The sequence below is a fragment of the Artibeus jamaicensis genome, unplaced genomic scaffold, assembly GCF_021234435.1.
Source record: "Artibeus jamaicensis isolate MK-2021 breed Jamaican fruit bat unplaced genomic scaffold, CSHL_Jam_final scaffold_1964, whole genome shotgun sequence".
NCBI classification, from domain to species: Eukaryota; Metazoa; Chordata; class Mammalia; order Chiroptera; family Phyllostomidae; genus Artibeus; species Artibeus jamaicensis.
The window spans coordinates 13,635,035-13,658,171 of NW_026522030.1; the positions used below are offsets into that span (position 1 = coordinate 13,635,035).

The window sequence follows — 23,137 nt, forward strand, 5'->3', positions numbered from 1 at the left end:
CTTTTATAACTTAGCCTTGGAAGACCGCAGCGTCACTTTGGCCACATCTATTGGTCAAAAGTTGGTTCCAGGCCTCCTCAGATTGAAAGAAAGAGAGTGCATATTTAGAGTGGTGGATCATGGTGTGATAATGATCACTTTTTTATTATTATTAAGAATGTTATTTATTTTTAGAGAGAGGGGAAAGGAAGGAGAAAGAGAGGGAGAGGAACATGATGTGTGAGAGAAACAGTGATCAGTTGCCTCTCTCACACCCTGAACTGGGGACCTGGGCATGGCAACCTTCAGGGACTAACTACCATAAGCTCCAGGGGTGGTTATTCTGGCACCAGTGGTGGCAGCAGCAAGGATTGGGGGCAACTCTTTAGAATGCTAAAGTTTCTATTGTAGACAAGACTATAGCCTTTAGAACAAACAGAACTGGCTCTTCATCCCTTTGACATGTCTGCAGGCTGGAGGCCCTTTGGAAAATGAGGAAAGGGACTAGGCTGGGAGTATTGCATACTGGGGGCTTAAACGTTCTATTTTAGGGCACATGGCATCAGGGAGGCAAAAAAAATGCCTGTTTCATATAAATGAAGAAATTGAAGCTCAGAGAGATTAAATAAGTGGTGTCAAGGTTCAAACCTTGGTCTGGCTGCTGCCAAAAAGTCTTTAATGCTAAGCTGGAGGTGTCGAACTCAAAATGGCTAGGGGGCCAGGAAGGTCCAATGAATGCATCAAGCTCAAGTGAGACAGACAACTGTCAAGAAGTGGCTTATATTGCAACCAAGCTGAACACCTGCCTAAACAAATTGCCTTTTTACATACTTGTAGACAAAAACCAAACTAATTTCAGTTGATTTCAGCCCAAGAGCAGTAGTGTAGGTGGTGTAGATGATACCTGTGGACTGTTGGGTGCTTTGTGCCTTTTCTACATATGGAGCTAGAATTTGCAGATTGGTTTTCCATCGCCTTTCTGTGGAATGGCACATGAAGATGTAAGTACTCCATTCAAAGCCCACATTCAAAGCCCACAATCCTGCCGACGTGTGGTCAGTTTATGACTGCTGTACTAAATTCTACTACTGTTTCTCCAAATATGTTATTTAACCTAATCTTCACAGAGCCTTTCGAGACAAGTATTATTATCTCCATTTCACTGACAAGGAACTGATTTCAGTGAGGTTATAGAACTTATACGAGGTCACGCAGTGTTAGAGCCAGAATTCAAAGCCAGTTCCATATGATCCAAAGTCCCTGATTTTTCTCTTCTAATTCTGTCTTCATTGCTTAACCCTTATTTATTTGCAAAATAAGGATAATAGTACCTGCTTTGCCTACCTGAAAAGATGATTGTGAAAATGAAATAAAAACGAATATTAAAATACATGTCAGAGACTCTTGTCATTTGTAAATTGCTATACACAAGCAAGCTATTAGATTACTTTAATTTGTTTAACAAAAATATATTGAGAATTTACTATGGGTCAGGCACTCATGCTGGAAGACTGCTGTGAACAAACCAGATTAAATACCCAGCATGCGTGGAAGTAATATTTTATTGAAGCATCCAGACAATAAACTAAATAAATATGTAAATTATATAACACTGTAGAAAGTGATAAATGCTGAGGAGAACACTCCAGCAAGAAGGGAGGGAGACTGAGAGGGATGAGGACTAGGCCCACCCATGAATATGTTGGTCAGGGAAGCCTTTCATCCGGGAGAAGCTGCCTCTAGGCTGGGGTGGCAACATGCAGCCTCCTGGCCAAATCACCTATGGCCTGGCATAAAGAAGGATTTTTTTATTTTACTTTTTTTTATAGGATTGTAAAAATAACAAGAAAGGATATGTGACAGAGACCATATGAAGCCTGGAAAGCTTAAAATATTTACTGTCTGGCCCTTTACAGAAAAAAAAATGCAGATGGCCCACTTTTTATCCCACTGCTGTGGCAACCAGCTTTGCAGAGTATAACCTCACAGCATCTGGCCTCAGCTGCACTGAGTATCTTTCTGCTTCCCCAGTCCCCAAGCAAATCTGCCTGGGCGTTCACACACACGCAGCCTGGAAGTGTGAAGCCCTGAACACTGTTGACAGTGGGAGCTGATCGATGAATACCCCACCACCTCCCATTTCACTCTTGGGAACATTTTCTCTTCTGTGCCACATTCTACGTACCTCCCCAGAAGGGTCTGGTGGGATTAAGCTCTGATTGTTCAAAGTAGTAACCAACTCAGTAACACTTTGGCTTTTTGTTTCTCTGTCTCTTTCCCTCCAGTTCCTCACTCTTGCTCCCTGAAAGCTCTTGTCTCAGGCTCTGCTTTTGATGGGGGGGAACCCAGACTAAGACAGATGGTACAAGGAGTGGCCTTAGAAAACTGGCTCTTGGGCTGGAACTCTGGAATTGGACTTCAGTTTATCTTCTTCTGTGTGAAATGAGGAACCACTGAAACATTTTGAGCAGGGAAGTAACCTGACCTGACCAATACTTTTAAAGGATTCATTTTAGCTATTATATTGAAATGGCTGCTAGGAAAGATGTTGGCCCTGGCAGCAATGGTAGCAGTGAAGGTGTTGAGGAATGATCGTATTCTGGATATAACTTGAGTCAACTGAGGTTGTTGATGAATTGGATATGAATTAATAGACAGAGGTGTCAGAATAACTATATGTTTGGCTTGAGCACGAGAAAAGTTTGAGTTGTGAGACTTCTGGTCAAGATGGAGGCGAGGTAGACATGCTTCATGTAACTACAAAGGACTTCCTATAAGACTATCAGCTGATTTCTCAAAATAAACATTGCAGGCAAGAAGAGACTGGCAAGAATTATTCAAAGTGATGAAAAACAAGGACTTACAACCTAGATTACTCTATCCAGCAAAGCTATCATGTAGAATCAAAGGGCAGGTAGAACCAAGTGCTTCTCACAAGGCAACAAGAAAGGAGTTCATCATCACCAAGCCATTATTACAGAAAATGTTAAAGGAACTTATTAAGAAAAAGAAGATCAAAACCATGAAGATTAAAAAGGCAAAAAGTACACAAATATCAACAACTAAATTTAAAAAATAAAATAATAACAACAAAAAAACTAAGCAAACAATCAGAACAGGAACAGAATCATAGATACAAAGATCATTTGGAGGGTTATCAGCTGGGAGGGGAAAAGGGGAGAATGGGGGAAATGGTGCAGGGATTAAGAAGCATAATTGGTAGGAACAAAATAGACAAGGGGAAGTTAACAATAGTATACAAATGAAGAAGCCAAAGAACTTACACTCTTGACCCATGGACATGAACTAAGCAGGGGATTGATGGAGGCAAGGGGAGATACCCAGTGGAGGGGTCAAAGAGAGAAAAAACTGGGACAAGTGTAATAGCATAATCAATAAAACATACTTAAAAGACAAGAAAAGATTGGACTGGGATAGGAAATGCTATGGAGGAGTGGGTTCAGTGTGATAAGTCATTATTATTTTTTATTTATTAATTCCTTCAATTTGTCAAATATTAAATGAGTAACTACTCTGTACCAGGCATTGTGCTTGGTTCTGGGAATTAAATGGTGACTAAGAAAAAAATAGCTCAGTCTTCCTAGACAGTCAAAATTTAGTAAACTTAGTGTTTATAATTCATTGCAATAAATGATAGGGTGATTAGAGGAAGGGCCCCAAGATCAAAATGAAGAAAGAGGAAGAGAATGAAAGGAGGAGAGAAGGAAGAGGAGAAAGAAAAACTTCCATGATAGTAAGCTTCTATTGTATACCTAGCTCTATATGAGCTGCTTTATCCCATTTAGTTTTATTTAGTCCTCTCTGCACCTCTGTGAGGTAGTATTGAAAGAAGAAATGGAGCAGGGCCTTAATGGATCAAGGTGACATTGTCTCAAAGTTTTTACAAAGCATGTCTTGATTTTTTAATATGAAGAAACTATCTAGGCTTATGCTGAAAATCTAGTGTCAATTCCTATGATGTAGGTAAGATGAGGTCTTTGAGGTCTTTTCTCCTGCCCCTAAATTTAAACCCGCATCTTGGGATGTCACCACTCTGACCAGCTACTTCACAGGAAGTCAGAGGAATGAGTGCAAGATGGCTATTCTTCCTTCCATGTAGGAGGAGGCCCTGCTCCTCTGCCCACTCCCACCCCAGTGACCGAGGAGCAGGAGAGCAGAGCCACCAGTCTACAGAAGCATTGAACCCACCCAGTCACTGTCTACAAGTCAGATGAGTGTTTGGTCCTCTTGAGAGAGGAGGGAGGGAGACAAATGGGCAGAAGTGTGAATAATTTCTTCTTCTTCCAAAGGTAGGATTACTGCCCTTTTATAAGTGAGGGGTTTAGTAACTGGCCCAAACTCAGCAAAGTAGCAGAGCCCATACCCAACACAGGTGTGTCTGAGTTTTTGGCTCTGGAGAACCAATATCTGTGGCCTTTGAAAAGAGAGCCTGTGGCCAAATGGAGAAAGAAGCACGTGGCAGCATAGAGGCTGGTTTTAAAGGCCTAGAAGGCACAGTCGTTCTCAGAGGACTAGAGACTGCCAGGACAAATGAAATTTCTGGCTCATGCAGCTGAACATTTCCTGAAAATATCTGGCTTGCCAGATTTCAGCTTTTTGTTAGAAGAGCTTAGGTCAAGAAAACAAACTGAGATTGGCTAATTGTTACACAGATTTCCTACCCTGCTGAAATATCTCCCATGTGGTTCTCCCTGGCTTTTAACTTGCCATGCTCCTGATTATTTGTTATAATAATTTATGAAAATAAATCAGGTTTTTTCAGATTATAGAGGCAATGACTTATTAAAACAAATCATCAAGTATCACAATTTGTAGCAAAAAATATATATAAATTATCTATAATATCACAAGTCAGATATTACAGTGAATTTATAGTACACATCCTCCCAGGTTTTATTCTATTCAGTTTTTTTTTTTTTTTTAGAAAAAAGGGAAGAGAAAGAGAGAAACCAATGGCTGCCTTTCATACACAGCCTGACTAGAACCACACCTGCAACCCAGGCGTGTGCCCTCACTAGGAATTCAAACGGCGACCATTTGCTTTGTGGAACAATGCCCAACCAAGTGATATCAGTCAGGGACAGATTTTTAAGCTACATCTGTGTTTGCAAATGTGGCATTATATTTTTCCCCTGGGGCTTCCTAGTGTATTCTGAATTTCAGGTCTCAGGCAATACAGCCCTAGGAGGAGAATGAATCAGATCCACCACGAGAGCCTCTTTTCCCTTTCTACCCTTCACTTGTACAGTCTGGGGTAGCCCTGCGAGGCAACCTGAGAGCCTAGAATGAAAGCTCTGAGCCTGTTGAGGATTTGGAAAAACAATTCAATCGAGAAGAGATGCCAATTCTAGAATATCCAGGTCTGTGGACTCTGTTTGACCTGAAATAATGACTTGGAACCTGCACTAAAGTTTTGATCATTCTTTCGACCTCCACATGTGCTGTCAAGGCATTAAAATAGGTGTCTGCAGCGTTTTTTTGTAACGGGCCAGAAAGTAGATATTTTAGGCTTTCTGGGCGATACTGTCTTTGTTACAACTGTTCAACTCTGCTATTGTAGTACAAAATCAGCCACAGATAATACGTAAATAATGGTCAAGACTGTGTTTTGATAAAATTGTATTGATAAAAACATATGGGAGGCTGGATTTAGCTAGAAGATCATAATAGTTAAAGAAAGAACATTTGGGAAGAAACTCTAATATCTTTCCCCATCAACAAAGGCAAAGCACTAGCCCTATACCCTGCCACCCCCCACATGTATAATCACCCATTTGAGATGATGCTATACATTCTATTTTTCAAATTGCGGTGAAATGTATATACAGTAAAGTGTATAATTTTAACCATTTTTAAGGGTATAGTTTAGAGGTGTTAAGTACATTCGCATGGTTGTGCCACGGTCACCACCATCCATCTCCAGAGCTTTTATCACCTTGCAAAATTGAAACCGAGGCCCATTAAACAGGAAGTCCTCATTACCTACTCCCTCAGCCCCCAGCAAACATCTTCCCACTTTCTGTCTGATTTTGACTAGTCTAGGTATCTCATATGAGTAGAATCATACATCATTTGTCCTTTTGTGACCAGTTTATTTCATTTAGCAGGTCTTTAAGATTCATCCTTATTGTAGCATGTGCCCTACTATAGATTCAATTTTATATTTTAAAAATTAATAATATTTCCTGCATATTTCCCCTATATCTTTAAAAACCTTTAATAAATACCATTTTTAAAGACTGCAGGGTTCTGGTCAAAATGGTGGCATAGGTAGACACACTTCACCCCCTCACACAACCGCAAAGAGAATTACAACTATATCTCAAAACACATAATAACAAGAGCCATTAGAAAATTGAAGTTCAACATCCATGGATTTAAAGAAGCCACATTCATACAGATGGGTAGGAGGGGCAGAGACACAGTGTGGTGCCAAGAGTCTGTGGGGGCAGTGGTGGTGGTGGAACAGGCAGTTCCACATTTACTCGTAGTGGATAAAAACTGGGAGGGATACCTTGGGAGCAAGGGATCTCAGCTCCAGGCCGGACCACACAGCCCAGGGTTCCAAGGCTGGGAAGGTAAAGCCATTACTTCTGGCTATAAAAACCAGCGAGGTTTGGGGTGATGAAAGAAGTTGCTGTATTTTCAGGAGAGTCTGTTTAAAGGGCCCACATGGACTTAGAACATATGCAGATCCACACATTCACGGATTCACCACCATGGCAACAGCTGGAAGAGTGCCAGTCACATATAGGAATTGGGTGAAGTGACTAGAAATGGGGCAAGTGCTGGGCAAACCTTCAGAACCCAGGCAGTGATATTGTCCCCTCTCCAAGACCTCCCCCACACAGAGCCACAAAGCAGTAAAGCAGGTTGTCCTGCCCTGGTGATTACCTAAGGCTCTGCCCCACACACTTTACAGCTGCTTTTTCTAAGGACAGGGAGTCAAAGCAGTTTTACCTAATACACAGAAACAAACACAAGGAGGCTGCTGAATTGAGGAGACAATGAAATATGGCCCAAAGAAAAGAACAAAACAAAACCCCAGAAAAAGAACTAAATGAAATGGAGGTAATCAACCTATCAGTTTCGGAGTTCAAAACACTAGTGATCAGGACGTTCAAAGAACTCATTGAGTATGGGAAAAAACATAATGGAAGAAATGAAGGTTACACGAAGTAAATTTTTTTTTAAATCTATGGGGAACCAACAAAGGATAGGATGAAGCTGAGAATTAAATCAATGATTTGGAACATAAGGAAGGAAAAAAGCATTCAAGCAGAACAGCAGGAAGGAGAAAGAATTTTAAAAAATGAGGATAGGTTTAGGAACCTCTGGGACAACATCCAAATCATAGGGGTACCAGAAGGAGGAAAGAAGAGCAAGAAATTGAAAACATCTTTGAAAAAAATAATGAGAGAAAACGCCCCTAATTTGGCAAAGGAAATGGACATACAAGTCTAGGAAGTACAGAGTCCCAAACAAGTTGGACCCAAAGAGCATCACACCAAGACACATCATAATTAAAATGCCAAAGGTGAAAGGTAAAGAGAGAATCCTAAAAGCAGCAAGAGGAAAGTAGAAAGTTACCTACAAAAAAGTTCCCATAAGACTATCAGCTGATTTCACAAAAGAAAGAAACTTCGCAGGCTAGAAGAGACTGGCAAGAAGTATTCAAAGTGATGAAAAGCAAGGATCTACAATCTAGATTACTCCATTCAGCAAAGCCATTACTTAGAATCAAAGGGCAGATAAAGTGCTTCTCAGACAAGGTAAAAGTTAAAGGAGTTCATCACCACCAAGCCATTATGACAGGAAATATTAAAGAGACTTAAGAAAAAGAAGATAAAAAATATGAATATTAAAAACGCAACAAATTCACAACTATCAAAAACTGAATCTAAAAAAACAAACTAAGTAAACAACTGGAAAAGGAACAGAATCATAAATATGGAGATTATTTGAAGTGTTATCAGCTGGGAGGGGGAAGAGGGAGCATGGAGGAAAAGGTACAGGGATTAAGAAGCATAATCGGTAGGTCAGAGGGAAGTTAAGAATAGTACTGGAAATGGAGAAGCCAAAGAACTTATATGTATGACCCACAGACATGAATTAAGGGAGGGACTGCTGTACTGAAGGGGCATACTGAGCAGAGGAGGGCAAAGGGTGACTATGTAATAACATAGTCAAAATATATTTTTAATAAAGACTGCATAATACTTTATTGAGTTTGACAGACTGGAGAGGGATAATCAGAAACCAGAACACTCTCGTGGAAGAGAGCTGGCTACTCCCCTAAACACAGCAGATTGGGTCAGGGACCAATGTACTGGCAAAGGCTAGTCAACTGTGTATAGCCTCCTCAGTAGACATGCTCCCTGTAGAATGGACCCAAAATTAGCCAATAACATTCACTTAGGAAAAGCATAATTGCAGGGCAAACAAAGTGAGACCCACACTGTGACCCAGTGTCAGGGAAGCACCCAGTTAACTCCATCACAATGTTTGTCTTTTCTTTTTACCCTGATGGACTCAGCAGGCAGAGCCAGTATTTCCGTCAGTGGATGATTCATATTTATAAACATTCCCTTTCACTGGACATTTAGGTTATTCCCAATGTTTTGCTAATATAAAACAATGATCCAATAAGCATTTTTGTGTATAAACCTCCTCTGCATATCTTATCACTTCCTTAGGGCAGCTGAGGGACTGTATTTTCAGTAGTAAATTTATTGTGACTGGATGGAGCCCTTGTTCCTCAAGAACCTTAAGGATCCAAGATGACTCTACTGCTAGCAACGCTGACTGGTCTTAAGGAAACCTGGCAAGATTCAATGAGACACAAAGCCTCTAGTCCCACAGGTTCCTTCTGAGGGCAGGGCCTCAAGATTGAAGGTGGGGGCCTGAAAATCAGGCAGGACCATAGGGCAAGAGTGATCAGGAAGACGGGCCCTCGACCTGAGCCCAGGCTGGTGAACTGAGCCAGTTCATTGCGGATGGCATTGAGGGTGAGGGAGAAGCAGGGAGACCTCTGATGAGTGGTTTTGCAAGCTACAGGGTCTTTCCTTAGCTTAATGGATTCTTGGCCTGTTGCACCTGCAGGAATCTTGAAGGAAGAAAGTAATCTCACAATAGTGCCGCATATCGTGATACTGGCTGTTGTAGAATTATTCAGCCATTTCCACTTCTCTCCACTGCCTGGGCATATATGGAAGGGTTTGCTTTCTCATCTCTTCAGGTACTCAGAGCCACATGACTAATTCTAGGCAATGGACCATAAACAGAAGTGTCATGGTGTCATTTCCAGGATGAGCAGGAGATGGTGAGAAGTTGACTCTTCAGTTTTTCTTCCACTGTCTTAGAATCCTTGAAGACAAGACAGAACCTCCTTCAGCCTGAGTTCTTGTGTGCCTATATGGTGTTCTTCCTTCCACTAACCTATATTAGATATGTGTTGTGATAAGAAATAAAATTTTAAATTTTAAGTTGCTGAGTTCTTCGCACTATTGTCTATTCTATTCTATTCTAAGGAATACACTGTCTCTGTATAAGGTAAAGTGGCAGAGTTGGAATTTAACTGAGTCTTTAGCTTCAAAGCCTGCATTATTATTCCTGAATCATGTAGATCTCTGGCTGTTGGGATCTTATGACAGTGGGAGTTTTGAGTGTAATTTCTAAACTCATAGCATTGAGGGAGGGAACACAGGTTGATAATCCTTCCTGCTCCTGTCAGAAGCAGGAATTGACGTGGGAGGCTGACCCCCACAGGCAGAGACATCAGTAGACTCAGTGTCAGGTCACTGAATTAGGCAAAGAGAAGGGAAATAAGAGGGGGATGAGGGTTGGTGATATTACCACTGAAAATCAAGTCATTTCATCTCCAGAATAACAATGAACATTCATTTAATTTTTTCTCTAACTTCCATCTGGATTATATTGGTGGTATGTGGGCAGGCAAGGCATCAGGAAGTCATAGCCATTTTAGTGTCAAAAAGTTCATTCATCTGATGTAGAATAGAGTAAGAACTCACCGAGAATTAGCATTCTGTTGGATTGAGTCACCTTGTCTGTATGCCCTACAGTCTCAGCACCTAATTATCTCTCCCAGGCCCAGGCTTTAGGTGGGCCCTAGATGACAGGTCCCTGTGGTTTCCAGAGTCTCTGGGGAACTTCTCAGCTTTGCCCAGATTCATCAGGCCAAATTCATTAACAGCTTTTTGTTTCCCCTGGACTCCTAGAGACTAGAAGAGGGAAGAATATTGCTGGGGAGTTCTCCATATTTTTTATTCCGTTTTGAACCTCGGGATCAACACTGGAACTTAAAGAGAATCACAGTGGAATCTTAAGGTTTCCCCAAAGGGAAAGAGGAGACACAAAATAATCACTTTCTTGAAAGCTCCATTTTATCACTTTATAATGGGCATGGAACATACTTTATAGAGTGGCAACAAAGATTAGATGTCATATACTTAGTATAGTACCTGGCAGAAAGTGAGAGTTTAAAATAGACATTCATTCCCTTTCCTCCTAGTCCATTCCCAAACTACCTTATTTTTCGTTCAGATCTTGTAAGGCAATGGCATTACATATGGCCACCTCATTTTTGAGCAACACCCCCCTGAGAGGTCAACAAGTACAGAATCACACAAGCCATCGACATAAGTTCCTAGGACATACAACTCAATCAAGCAGAGCCTACCCATGGGGCTTGCTCTCAATCTCGGAATTGGGGTCGACTCAGTTAGGCTCGTCCAAGAAAGGTCTGTAGGACGAGCAGACGATGTAATGGAAATCCAAGAACAGCAGGCTCAGTAGGGTCAAATGGCAAGGCCATAGAGGTGTCGGTGCCCCGGCACCTCTAAAGAGCTAAGCAGAAGACTTTAAGAATTTTTTCTAAAGTGCTCCCCAAGAAATGCCACACATATTGTATCTTGGGTTCTCTTCTCTGTGTCTGCCCACTTCTTCTTGAGAACAACCGACTTGCACTTTGTATCCTCTGTCTCTTCTCGACCTCATGATTTTTGCTGACTTCCAGCTTGGCTTATTTATGGCTAATTGTAGTCTCTCCAGCTTCCCTCAGACTTGTGACTGTTAAGCTTCTTTAGGTATATTGCCTGATTCTATCAATATTTCCCAATTAAACAATTTAAAAGTAGAATTGGATTTGCCCTGTCTGGGAAGGTCTTTTTTCTGGGCCGCACATAACAAGCCTCTATCTGCGTTGAGGTCAGATGCTAAGGCCACGTGGCAGGAGGAAGGAGTTGAGGGCTTCAAGGAAACCACAGATTTGCATGGTGGAATTTAGAGCATGGCTCCCAGGGGGTAGAGTTCACAGAGAAAGCATCTTCTGGAACTGGCTATGGATGTGGCAGACATGCCTTGACTGACAAAGAGTCATTGAATTTTGAGTTTTTCATAGTCCAGTTTAGAGGTAGCCTTGTACATATCCTGTAGTTTGCATATGAGGACCCGAACCTCAGAGAGGTACAGTAACTTGCCCAGAGTCACATCGTTTAAGTGGTGAGGTAAAAATTAGAATTTGACTCAGTGTGTTTGCCAGTAGGAGGTCTGTCCAGAAGGTATCTAGCCATGAAATGTAAAAAATAGAGACATTTATTGAAGAAGATACAAGAAACATTGTACATAGGACAATGATGCCTCAGTCCCCTTCAAAGCAGGCACCTTGGGACCTCACACAGTTCTCCAGTTGCCATCAGCTGCCCCATTGTATTTCCTGAATCTCATTGGTGGTCTGAAATCTCTTCCCTTTCAAAGGTGATTTATGTTTTGGGAAAAGCCAGAAATTGCAGGGCCCCAAATCTGGGCTGTAGTGGGCTGAGTTCCTGCATGAATTCATGTTTCACAAAAAACTCTGTGCAAGACGTGATACATGAGTGGACGTGTTATTGTGATGAAACCGCAAATCACCAGTTGCTGTAGCTGTGGCCTTCTGCATCATCCAAATAGTTTCCGTGGAGGAATGTTCAAGCTTAATGCAGAATTTGATGTAGATTTGTTGCTCTACTCACTCAGTCATTTTGAATGCACAGGCCACGTAGGACACATGTTCATTCAATGGTGTCTACCACCCCCACTGACTACTACAGTGAAGTCACCATTGTTCACACATGTGCATTCCAGTCCACTCTCCGTGGCTGCCAGGTTACAGCAATGTCACACAAACCCTTCTCATTATGTTAACAATGGCTGGACTTTTCCCGGACAGACCTTGTATAGTAGGTATAAATGTTTTAAAAATTATATTTCTTGTCAGCTTCCTATGTGTGAGGCACTAGAGCAAACCACACCAATGTCCTTGCCCTTGTGGGTATATACTCTAGGGGTGGGGGAAAGGCAGTGAATCCAATCATGAAAAAATAAGTAAATTATATAGTAGTATGTTCAAAGGTGACAAGTGTTAGGGGAAAAGACTAAGGGAGATTAGCAGTGCTGAGGGGGAGCTATAGATAGAGCAGGATAACAGTTAAGAGGGGGAGGGTTGGGGGTGGGGGGAGGGAGCAAAAAGGGAAGAGGACTCATGGACATGACAACAGTGTGGTGATGGGGGAGGGTGTATAACGGGCTAAACAGCTATGGTAAAAACATACAATAAAGATATATAAACTAATTCCACAAAAAAATAAATAAAATGCAAAGATCAATCTAGGCCTCACTGTGATGGCCGAAGTGTGAGTTTCTTGAGAATAGGGAAGGACTATGTCTGCTCCTCCTTCTCCCCTGGCCTAATGTCTTGACGCTGGTGACTAGGGAATAACTGTCATCGAATGGAACACCTATAGGAATATTCTGAAGGCTAAGGAGGGCAAGAGAAGGCTCTAAGTTTATCTTTTTTGGTTTTTTGATGTCTTCCTGAATACTCGTTCTGGCAGCACACTTGCTGAAGCCCCTCACCCTCATGGCAGGAAGGGGCCCCTTCAGTCCTCCTAGGGCTATTAGCCTCATGAAATGCCTTGTAAGCACTTTCATGCAAAGTTGTGGAGATTTAATTAAAAGAGAAAACACGACCTACGCAAACACAGCATGACTCAAAAGCTCATAAAATCCCATTCCCTTGGAAGCAGTGAAGAGGCTCTTTGTCAGCGATGTGCTGGTAAATGTCTAACAACCAGCTCTCTGGGTAAGGCAGGGATCACGGTTTGTAGGTTTGCCCATTTCTGTGATATAAATACTCTACAGCTGACTTAAAGTTAAAATGTAATATCGCTAAACACAGATTTGGGAAGAGAGCTGTGCAGTAAGTAGCACACTCTGATATAGAATGGCCTTTATACAGACGCCATTGATGTTAATAACCTCAGGAGCATAGATGGTAGTAAAATATAAAATAATTAGGAAGTGATGATTTGGGGTTATTATCATTGCTTTTAATATATTTTACTTAACTGTAAGTTTCTATAATATTTTTTAAAGATTTTATTTCTTTATTTTTAGAGAGAGGAGAAGGGAGGGAGAAAGAAAGGGAGAGAAAGATCAATGTATTGTCACCTCCTATGCACCCCTTACCAGGGACCTGGCCTGTAACCCAGGCATGTGCCCTGACTGGGAATTGAACCAGCAACTCTTTGCTTCACAGTCTGGTGCTCAATCCACAGAACCATACCAGCCAGGGCAGTTTATATAATTTTTAACAATGTTAAACAACCCTGTTTAGCAACAGCTCACAAAAGTTCTGGAAGCTTAACAACGGGCTCTTGTGAATGGATACATGGCAGCCCCTGCGTACTGCTGCTGCCAGGCCCTCCACAGCCCAGGCCCATCTCTTGACAAGGACCAGCGCATGCCACGCATCCTTGGGTGGCAAAGGTAAAGGCAGCTTCATTGCTTCCTCGTCACTTCACTGTTTGCATCGCCCATGACTGCCATGTGTGCCTTCCACCCCATAGCTTCTCTACCTGCTGTGGTAAATGGGGTTGTGTAGAATCTTAGGAAAGTGCTGCCCGCATCAGGGGCCTGCTTTCATTCTTCCGTGGAGGTTGAAGTCTCACATCCCCACATTCCCCTCCCCAAGGTGTCCGTGCTCCCTTCATTGTGCCACCTCCGTGCTCTGGCTGTTGGATCGCAGTTGTCCAGGGAGCATTTGGCAAGTGCATGCTGTGTGTTAACAAGGATGGAGACTTATTTTTATTTTTTATTTATTTAAAAAATATTTTATGTATTAATTTTTAGAGAGAGGGAAGAGAAGGAGAAAGAGAGAAATATCAATGTGTGGCGTCCTATACTGGGAACCTGGCCCACAACCCAGGCATGTGCCCTGACTGGGAATTGAACTAGAGACTCTTTGGTTCATAGCCCATGCTCAATCCACTGAGCTACGCCAGAGTGAGACTTATTTTTAGGAGAAAGATCATGCTATTTTCTCAGTCTTGATAAACATGATGTACAACAACAAAAATATACTTGTAATTGCTTTGTTCTTTGGTATAGTAAAGGCTCCTTTCTTGACACACTTCCATTTTATTGTAATCTTAAAAATAATTTTATTAGTTGGTTCTGATTAATCACATGTCCTGTGAGCATTGACTGTTGAGCATTTGTGTTGTCAAAGTTCAAAAATGAAAGAATGACTTATTTTACATAATTATGTCAACTTAAAAACATGAACTATACAGAACTCGTTGCCTAGTGAATACCTGTTCTCAATCACCAAATATTCACGGGGCAAAGCGTACCCTCATAAGTCATCATTCAGTTCACCCCCAGGTAATATTTACTGCTTGCATTACTGGGCACCACGCTCCGTGCTCGTACGCCCATTCTCTCATTCGGTCCTTAGAGCAACCCAGTACTAAGTTGGGTCTTAGTCTTTCAGTTTTGCCGATGAGGAAACTGTGACTTAGAGCAGGGAAGTCCTGTCTTTAGTGAAATGTTGCCATTGAGATGTAACATGGAGGCAAACAGCTGTCACCACTCAGTGGGCGGCTGCTGGTTGTGGACTGGTTTTGCTCAATTTAGGGGGGGTTCAGTGCTCTTTTTTGGTGGGCGCTGCCCCAGAATCTCAGCAGAGGGTCTTTGGGTGAAAGGATAGAGCCCAAGTTGGGGTCAGGTGTGCTTGCTGGGAATGTGCAAAACCCACCTCATTCCCTTGCACATGCCTGTGCTTGCTGGACCCTGGCTCTGGGCTCCTGAAAGGAAAAGGCCACCAGGAGGCAAGCTCCACCCTTCCCCAGTGCAGGTGCTGATGGCAGCTGTGTGCAGAGCAGCCCAGCCCCTTCCCTCTGAGCAGCAGATGTGTCCTTTGGCAGCTTTTTTCAAGGGAAGCCAGTTTTAGCTACAGAGCAAATGTCGAGGACCTGGCAGGAGGAGGAGGTGAGGATCATAGGATTATGGAGATCTATTTCCCAGAAGACCTGGATTGGAGTTGTGAATAGCGCTTCTGTTTATTAGCTTTGTGGCCGTGAACAAGTCATTCAACCTCTGAGCAGTTTCCTCTGCTGTAGACTGGGGCAGAGGGTAAATTATGATAGTGGCTGCCTTTCACGGAGGGCTCTCTCCTGGGTAGGTGCTGTAGTCAACATTATCTGTGTGGTATTTCCTATAAATGACTGAGCCCAGTGCTGGGAGCATGGTTAATATGCAACAAATGCTAGCTGCTGTTACTTTATTAATCCTCATAGCAATGCTATATTTAATAACAGCAAAGAACTCATAATAGTTACTAGCATTTCCTGAGCACTATTTATGTGGCCAGCCATTGTTTTAACTTATTTAACTTATTAACTGGATTAACTTATCTAATTTTCCTGAGTATCCCATGAGGTGGGTTCTATTTTTAAGCCCATTCGACAAATGAGAAAACTCCAAGCACAATGAAGTTAAATTTATTGCCAAGGACACATGACTGTGGAAAGTGACACAGGTGCTTTCACTCCTTCCTTCGAGCCTGTAACTGAGGCATGAAGAGGCTGAGTGCCATGCCCAGGGTCACAGTTGGCAGAACCTTCCTCTGTGTTGGTAGGCAGGTGAAATGACATGATGAATTGGAAACTGCTTTGGGAACTGTTGTTTCGTCTGCCTCGGCCAGCAGTGACTAAGCTTCACACGTTCTGTTTTTTCTAGCTTAGACCCAGCAGCTGCCCTGACACCACGGGCCCCTTAGGAAGTCCTGCTTGGCCCTCACTTGTTATCCAGGTGTGTATTAGAAGACAGTTGGGTGGATGGGCCCTGGACTTCCCATCCCTTTGAGACAGCCCACGAGCCACTGCTTGTCTGACTTCAGAGCTGCCACCCTGCTGGAAGCTGCTGCCAGGAGGAAGCCAGCTGGCAGCAGGCCACCATCACATGCAGCTGGGTTACCAGCGGTCACCCTGTGGGCCTCCTCCAGCCACCCTCACTGTCTCCAGTGGCTGAGCCTTCAGTGCAAGCAGCTAGGCAGGGGGAGGAGGGCTTGAGGCCCCCAGAGGAGTGGAAATAATCAGGGCATCAAGGAGCCTCTCCCTGCTCCCTCTTGCCAGCTAGTACTCCCCATTTTCCCCCTCTGCCACCTGGGAATATTTCCCCTTCCCAGGTCCCACTTCCCAGGATGGAGTGGGGAAAACTGTTGGGTCTTTGTGGAGGGGTTTCAGAACCCCCAAACTGAGGTCCTCTTTGAGAGCGGGTCACTGACACACGCCTCTCAGACTGTTTCCTCACCACACTGTGAGCTCCTGTGGGCAGCAGCTCAGGGTGTCCCCTTCCCTGAGTCTGCTCAGGGCCAGGGCAGGGTGGCGTGTGGTGGAATCACTTTTCCTGAGTGAAGGCTACTTCCAGTGATTGGGTTGGAACTTGGGGTTGTCCGTGTGTGTGTGTGTGTGTGTTTTGGATTGGGGAGGGGCTTTTAGGGGAAAGGGAACCAGAGTCAATGCCAACTCAATATGGAAAGGAGCAAGCATGCCAGAGCTCGTTCTCCTGCTCAGCAAACAGGTACACCGTGGGTGTGGCTGGAAGCCCTTGACCTTCATACTCAGAGGGACATGGTATTGACTTCTTGCTCCCTGTCATACTGTCTGAAAGAGATGGCTCTCATGCAAACTCTTCCTCTAGACTTCCTCACCCCCAAAGGGGGACACCTTTCCTCAGTGTGCCAACTGTCCTTGGTAGAAAGGGTGGGTGAGAGTCCTCCCCTTGTCTGTCCCACTGCAAGTGTCTTTCACCGAACCAGGGAACAAGGAGGTAGGGGAATAAGACACTGGTCCAGCTTCTGACTGGGACTGACATTAGCTACTCCTTAATCCTCTGTGCTTGGAAACCCTCAAGGGTAGCAGGAGAGCTTCTGCCAGGAGATTAGGTACAGGCGAGGCCCAGCTTCCTAAGACAGAGTACACACTGAGTTCTGCTGGAGGTTTGAGCTGTTCTCTACTCAAGGTCATATCAACCCCTGCAGAGAGCATCAGGGTGGATAGCAGAGATTTGGGACTCTGAGTAAGTCATCCCTTGAACTGCACCACAGGGTGGGGACAAGTTTCACTGTTTGGGCACTTGAAGGAGGTCTCACTTATGTGCTCCCTAGTTCCCCCAACTTTGTATCCCTAACCTGCACTTGTCCCCCTTCCTCAGCCTCCTTTTTAAGATGTCCCCTGTGTGACAGTCACACTCTTCTCCTTCCAGACACTCTATTCCTCCCCACATGACAGAGCCACAGTAGTTTGTCCCTCATGTCTTTCAGACTCTGGACCGAAGGCTGCAGCTGTCTGTGAACACAGGTTTCCTCTGCCCAGGTTCCTGCTAATGCTGAAGGAAATAGCACAGGTGGGCAATGTGCTGGGCTCCCTCTGGGTCAGGTAGGGAGAGGGTGGGGATTGGACTGCAGTTTGGTTTCTGGGTGACAGTAACAAGTGAGCCCATTTTCCTCCTGATTAATCTTAAGGCAAATGCGCATATAAGAAGTATTTTGTTAGGAAGGTCATACAGTCTAGCACAACATGAAATTCCTCTAATTGAAGTGACTTTCCCCCTAAATGTTGTGAAACATTAGCCTTGACATTATCATGCTGATGGTACATTCTCTTCCTCACAGGGCCTATTTTCACTACAAAGGGACTCCGAGTCCATGAAGATGGATGGAAACTTACACAAAAGTCACGTCCGTGACCCCAGGTCTTCCCTGGGAGGAGCTAGAGGCGGGTGGAGAATCTCAGTTCGTACCACCACAGATGTTAGTTCCCTTCACTCCCCTTTCACATGTATTATGTGAAATCCTTAAAGCACATGCTTGGTGTAAGTACTCCTGCCATCAAAACATTGTAGATAAAGAATTTAAGACAAAGAAATGGTAACTGAATTGCTTGGGGGTGGGGAGGTCACAGCCAGCAAACAGCTCAGAGGTCCTCACATGCCTTGTGTGCCCTTGTCCCTAAGCCCATCTGCTCTAGCCTCCCCTTTCTGTGGCAGATCACAAGCCACCAGCCTCCATGGAACCAGCAAAAGAAATACTCAAAAGATGCCCAGCTGTAGCCGGCCCAGGGCTCAGGGTGGGGGTGGGGGGGCAGTTCCTGCTGCAGCGGACAGGATGGGGGAGGAGCAAATGCCTTGTAGGCTGAGAGCCTATCAGTCACCTGGGCAGCACAGGAGGACGAGAGGGAATCGACCCATCAGCTGCCCCCTTGTCTGTGGTTGTTTCTGTGCCCCACCAGAGGATGGCCACACCATACACCCACCTCTGCCTAACTTTGAACCTGCTGTGATCCCAGTCCTCAAATCTTCACCATGATCCTTGTATCCTCTTGACTCACTGCCCAGTGAGTCATCAGCTTGTGTCCAGTCCATCTCTTCCAGAGCTCTCTAATCGTCCCCTCTTTTCCATCTTCATGGACAGCCTCTGGCACGGTGAGTCCCTTCCCTAGTCCATGCACTTGGGGACTCTACCTCCAGGGCCTCACCCCTCTATCCATCTTCAACAGGGTCCTTGCAGCCATTTTTAGAAACAAAAAGCACTTCAAATCTAGTTGGGTTATCCTTTAAAATCCTTCACAGGCTCCACATTGCTTTCTGAACACAATTTAGCTGAGCCGTTCAACATGTTGGGTTGGCCCTGCTTACCTGTCCAGGTTTACCTCCACACACGCAGGTCCTGCTCTACAAATTCAGTCTGCCGGGCCCCTGGGATGTGCCACCACCCTCCACCCTCTCACCCATATTCCTCCTTCAGCCGTCACTTCCTCTGCAAGCTGTTCTCCCAGCACCTCCTCCAAGCCTGGCTTGCGTGCTCCTCCTCAGGGCTCCTCTGTGCTTATCCCCACAGTGGGACTGACACTGTGATTACCTGGTGTGACAAAGACAAAAGATGTATCAGACAGCTGGTACTGTGAACTTGCTTCCAGATGACACTTTTCCAGAAATGCCTTGAGGATCTGGGTGGAATGTGAAGTCCAGAGGGCAGGGCCCCAAACAGTACAAGATGCCAAACTGCTGTGTAAGAGACAAGGAGAAGAATGTGTCCTTTTGTGCCTGAGTGCGAAGAGGCAGGAGGGATGAAGTGGGGAAAAGAGAAAGTCGTGGGTAGGCCGGCGGGGGAGGGGAGATCGAGAGGCACTGGGGAGATGGTGTAAGGGACTTGCGGGTTCATATAGACCCACAGGCCAATAGAGAGACCCCTACAGTGGGTTGCCCAAAAGTCATTTAAAATAGAGAGACCACATATCTGATGTCAGATGTGTTTGTTTTTAAATGAGGAAAACTGCTTTGACCTCCTCTCCCCCAGTCCCTCGGTCTTCAGTAAAGCTGCTGAATAGTCATGGTCATCGTATGAGTGGGTTTGTGTGTGTGTGCCTGTGGGGGGGGCAGCACTGTGGAAAGGACTTTGCTGGACACCTGGGTCCAACTGGAGGTCACAGGTGTGGAAATAAGACCCCAGACAGAGAGAGAGAGACCCTTGGAGTGTCGGGAGTCCTTGGAACTGACACAGGGCATTGCGTTGGGATTTGGGGGCCATCTTAGTTGGAGGGTCCTCAACCTTCTATATACGAATTATATTAAAAATTAAAGTAAGTCTCCAAGGGGCGCTGTGGAAGTGGGAATAAGATACACTTTGTGTCTTAAAAATTTAACTTCTAGGCCAGCAGTTGGGGTTGCAGGGAAGGTGAGGGGCTGGATACCCCCAGATTCTTTGGCCCATCCCTCACATCATTCAGGTCCTTGCTCATATGTACCTTCCTTAGAGAGGTCTTCCCTGATCAGAAGAACTACTAAAGTAACCCTTCTTCATTCTTCCTGATCCTGAAATGTCTATCCCTGAATTTCAGTAAATGTAAAGTTATGTTAAATTCAACATAGTTGGAGAAAGTCTCAGTCTTGAATGACAGGCCTTTATGCATTCACTCATTCAACGAATATTTATTGAGCACCTACTATAATCAGACACTATTCTAAGAGCTTGAGGTCCACCTGGGAACAAAACAGACAGAAGTCCTGTGAGTCCTGAGCATTGAGGCAAACACAATCTTAATTCCAATCGTCCTAGCCCTGCATACCAGGGGTTTTTCCTCTCAGAACTCAAAAGCACTTTAGGAGCTTCCTAGGTAGGTTGCTTCCTGGTAATGGATGCATGTTCAGCTGCCAACACAGGAAGTATTAAAAGTGTCGGTCAACACAATAGTTTTCCTAAAATGTTAAGGTTATGGATTTTGTGCTTGCAAAAAGAGTGGTTTGAGGAGTCACATTTCAAAGCTTCTATCTTACAACTATAACACTCTGAATTGTATCATTGTATCTATCTATAGATCTGCCAATCATCTACATCTGACAGGTCATTTGATTCAAGTAACACCAAACCTAGCTAATTAAGTTTATTTGTTACAATTAAAATCCACCCTCTCAAAAAAAAAAAAAAAAAAAACCCACCCCACAAAAACCTAGAATATTCTTTGAAGGGAGATCAGGTCAAATCCAAGTTGTTACCTGTTTGGTTATATACTCCAACCATCATCCATTCAGCCAGGCAGTAAAAAGCTCAGTGAGTGCCTGAAATTGAACCTATGCCCTTAAGATGCTCATGATGTAGAGAAGGACCATGCATGGAATCAAGCCAGAAACACACTGAAAGATGGATGCAAAACGCTACAAATGCATAGAGAAAAGAGTCCATATTCTCTAGAGAGAGAGAGAGCAGATGACAGTTAATCTGGCCATAAGTGAAAAGGAGGGTTTCATAGGTAGATAGGTCAAGAGCAGAACTGCAGGCAAAGGGAAAAAAAGGAAAGCAAGAACAAAAAGCATCACAAGGGTTCTGCTGAGTTCTCTGTGACTAGGGCGTGTGCCCTCTACACTCCTGGGGATATAGCTATGGCAGGAGATGCAGCTGGCGAGATGGGCAGCAGCATCTGCATACTGTCCCGTGAGCAACAGGAATCACTAAACCCTTCCAGTAAGTAGGGACATGATCAGGCATCTTTTACAAATGTTTTTGGAGCAATGTGAGGGATCAGACTTGAGGTTGGGAGATCAGTTAGGTGGTTGTTTTTCATCAGTCCAGGTGAGAACTGATAAAGGCCTAAACCAGGGCAGAGGGGGTGGAGACAAATATCACAAAAGGGGGGAATTCAAGAGTAAATAAAACTGGCAAGGCAGTGTGGGAGCCAAGAGGAGAACAGGTGGCAAGGAATTTCCTTGTCTGGGTAACTGGGTAAAGGGTAGAGCCCAAATTGCATCCCCATCTCCCTTCTTCCTGGCAACATCAGAATAGTAATTAAACTAAGTTTATTCCTTAAAAGTCTAGATATCCTTCATTTACATACTTACCCAGTTTGGACAATTCTTCACCTTTGAGGTGCATGCTAATCCAAGGTTAAAGCCAGAAACTTGTCTTCTCAATCTTCGCAGCTGGGATCCAGACACAGTAATCCAACTTCACTAATCAAAGATACTGGAAATTGTTTTGGAGGCTGGTGCCACGAAGAAGGGGTGTCACCAAATCCACTTTGGTGATGGCGGTCCAAATAGATGCAGTTTCTGTAGCAACGTGAGAGATGACCTGCGGGCCCTGCCTGGGTGAATGAGGTGAGCTGGGTGCCTCTGCCCAGTGGTGCAGTGGTTACATCTCTCCAGGGCAGTGCTGAGGCATGATTTAGAGGTTCTTTCTGAAGACATAACCTCTAGCCCTACCAGGCATTCTGTGAGTTTCCTAATAGCCTTTACTAAATCTCTCTTCTGCTTAAAGTAGGTCAAATGTTTTTGTTTGCCACTAAGATCCCTGACTAATGTACCACTTCTCCCTGCAAACGGCAGAAGCCTCCTTTTGTTTTAAATGGCTAACTGGCTACCTCAAAGTAAAGGGTATATAACGGCAGCACAATCATTATTACAAATGTATAGGAAGCCTCACTTGGTGTCAGGCGCTCTCCTAAGTGCTTTACACAGATACTTCATTTACTTCTTGTACGAATCGTCTCAGTTTTACCAGTGAGGAAACAGAAGCTGAAAGATCGCAAGACGACACGGTGTCACAGCTGCCGTGTGAATCTTGGCAGTCAGACTCCAAATCTAACACTCTTCATGTGTGTGTGTGCATTTAAAAAAGTATGTTTGGAGGGGTGGGCTGAGATGGGAGTAAAAAACAGAAAACTGTACTCGAACAACAATTAAATTTTAAAAAAAATTTTTTAAGTATGTTTGATTGCTACCAGCAGCCTGGGGCGGTGAGTATGCTGGGTATATCAGCACATCAGGGTACGTGTGGTGTGTGAGGAGATCATGATAACTGGGAAGCTGGAAAGAAAGGGGGTGGGACTTGGGGCCAGCACCAAGGGCTCCTCAGATATACTTCTGGCAATGGCTAAAGGATACATGACAAGCTAATGCCAGGCCACCGATAAGATCAAGAGATTCTTGGTAATCCAGCTTCCCATCACAGTTGATGTCCAGTTTCTTCCTCACGCGGTCAAGGATACCAGGGTTTTTCTGGTCCTTTGTGAAAGCAGCCAGTTCTGTTTTCATGAAGGTTAGAAACTCAGTCTGAGAGCATGTGTAGCTGTTACCATCCTTTCCAGCATACCTCTGGAAAGTGACTCTGTGACTCTCAGTCTCCAAAGGGCTGGACATTTTTGCCCTGTCAGACTGGAGCGAGGTGCGGAGGCTGTGAGTGGAAAAGGGCACAATGAGCTCTCAAATCTAACACTCTTAGTAACTACCCTAAACTGTCTTGGTG

The 23,137-nt window shown here is 44.1% G+C and overlaps 1 long non-coding RNA gene across 8 annotated transcripts in view; it reads left to right on the forward strand.

The window, feature by feature from the left end:
* The window catches only part of LOC128626003 (uncharacterized), a 78,887-nt gene that overhangs the window by 35,861 nt on the left and 19,889 nt on the right, over nucleotides 1-23,137 (forward strand). For 2 of the 8 annotated variants that reach the window (XR_008389887.1, XR_008389885.1), the window contains exons 2-5: nucleotides 16,078-16,149; nucleotides 17,663-17,745; nucleotides 18,014-18,213; nucleotides 21,814-21,990. This is a non-coding gene — a long non-coding RNA (uncharacterized LOC128626003). Of the gene's footprint in view, nucleotides 1-13,672; nucleotides 13,825-15,238; nucleotides 15,328-15,900; nucleotides 15,973-16,077; nucleotides 16,150-17,662; nucleotides 17,746-18,013; nucleotides 18,261-21,813; nucleotides 21,991-23,137 lie in introns of those variants that run through there. The other 6 variants (XR_008389883.1, XR_008389886.1, XR_008389884.1 and 3 more) reach the window with 5 other exon arrangements.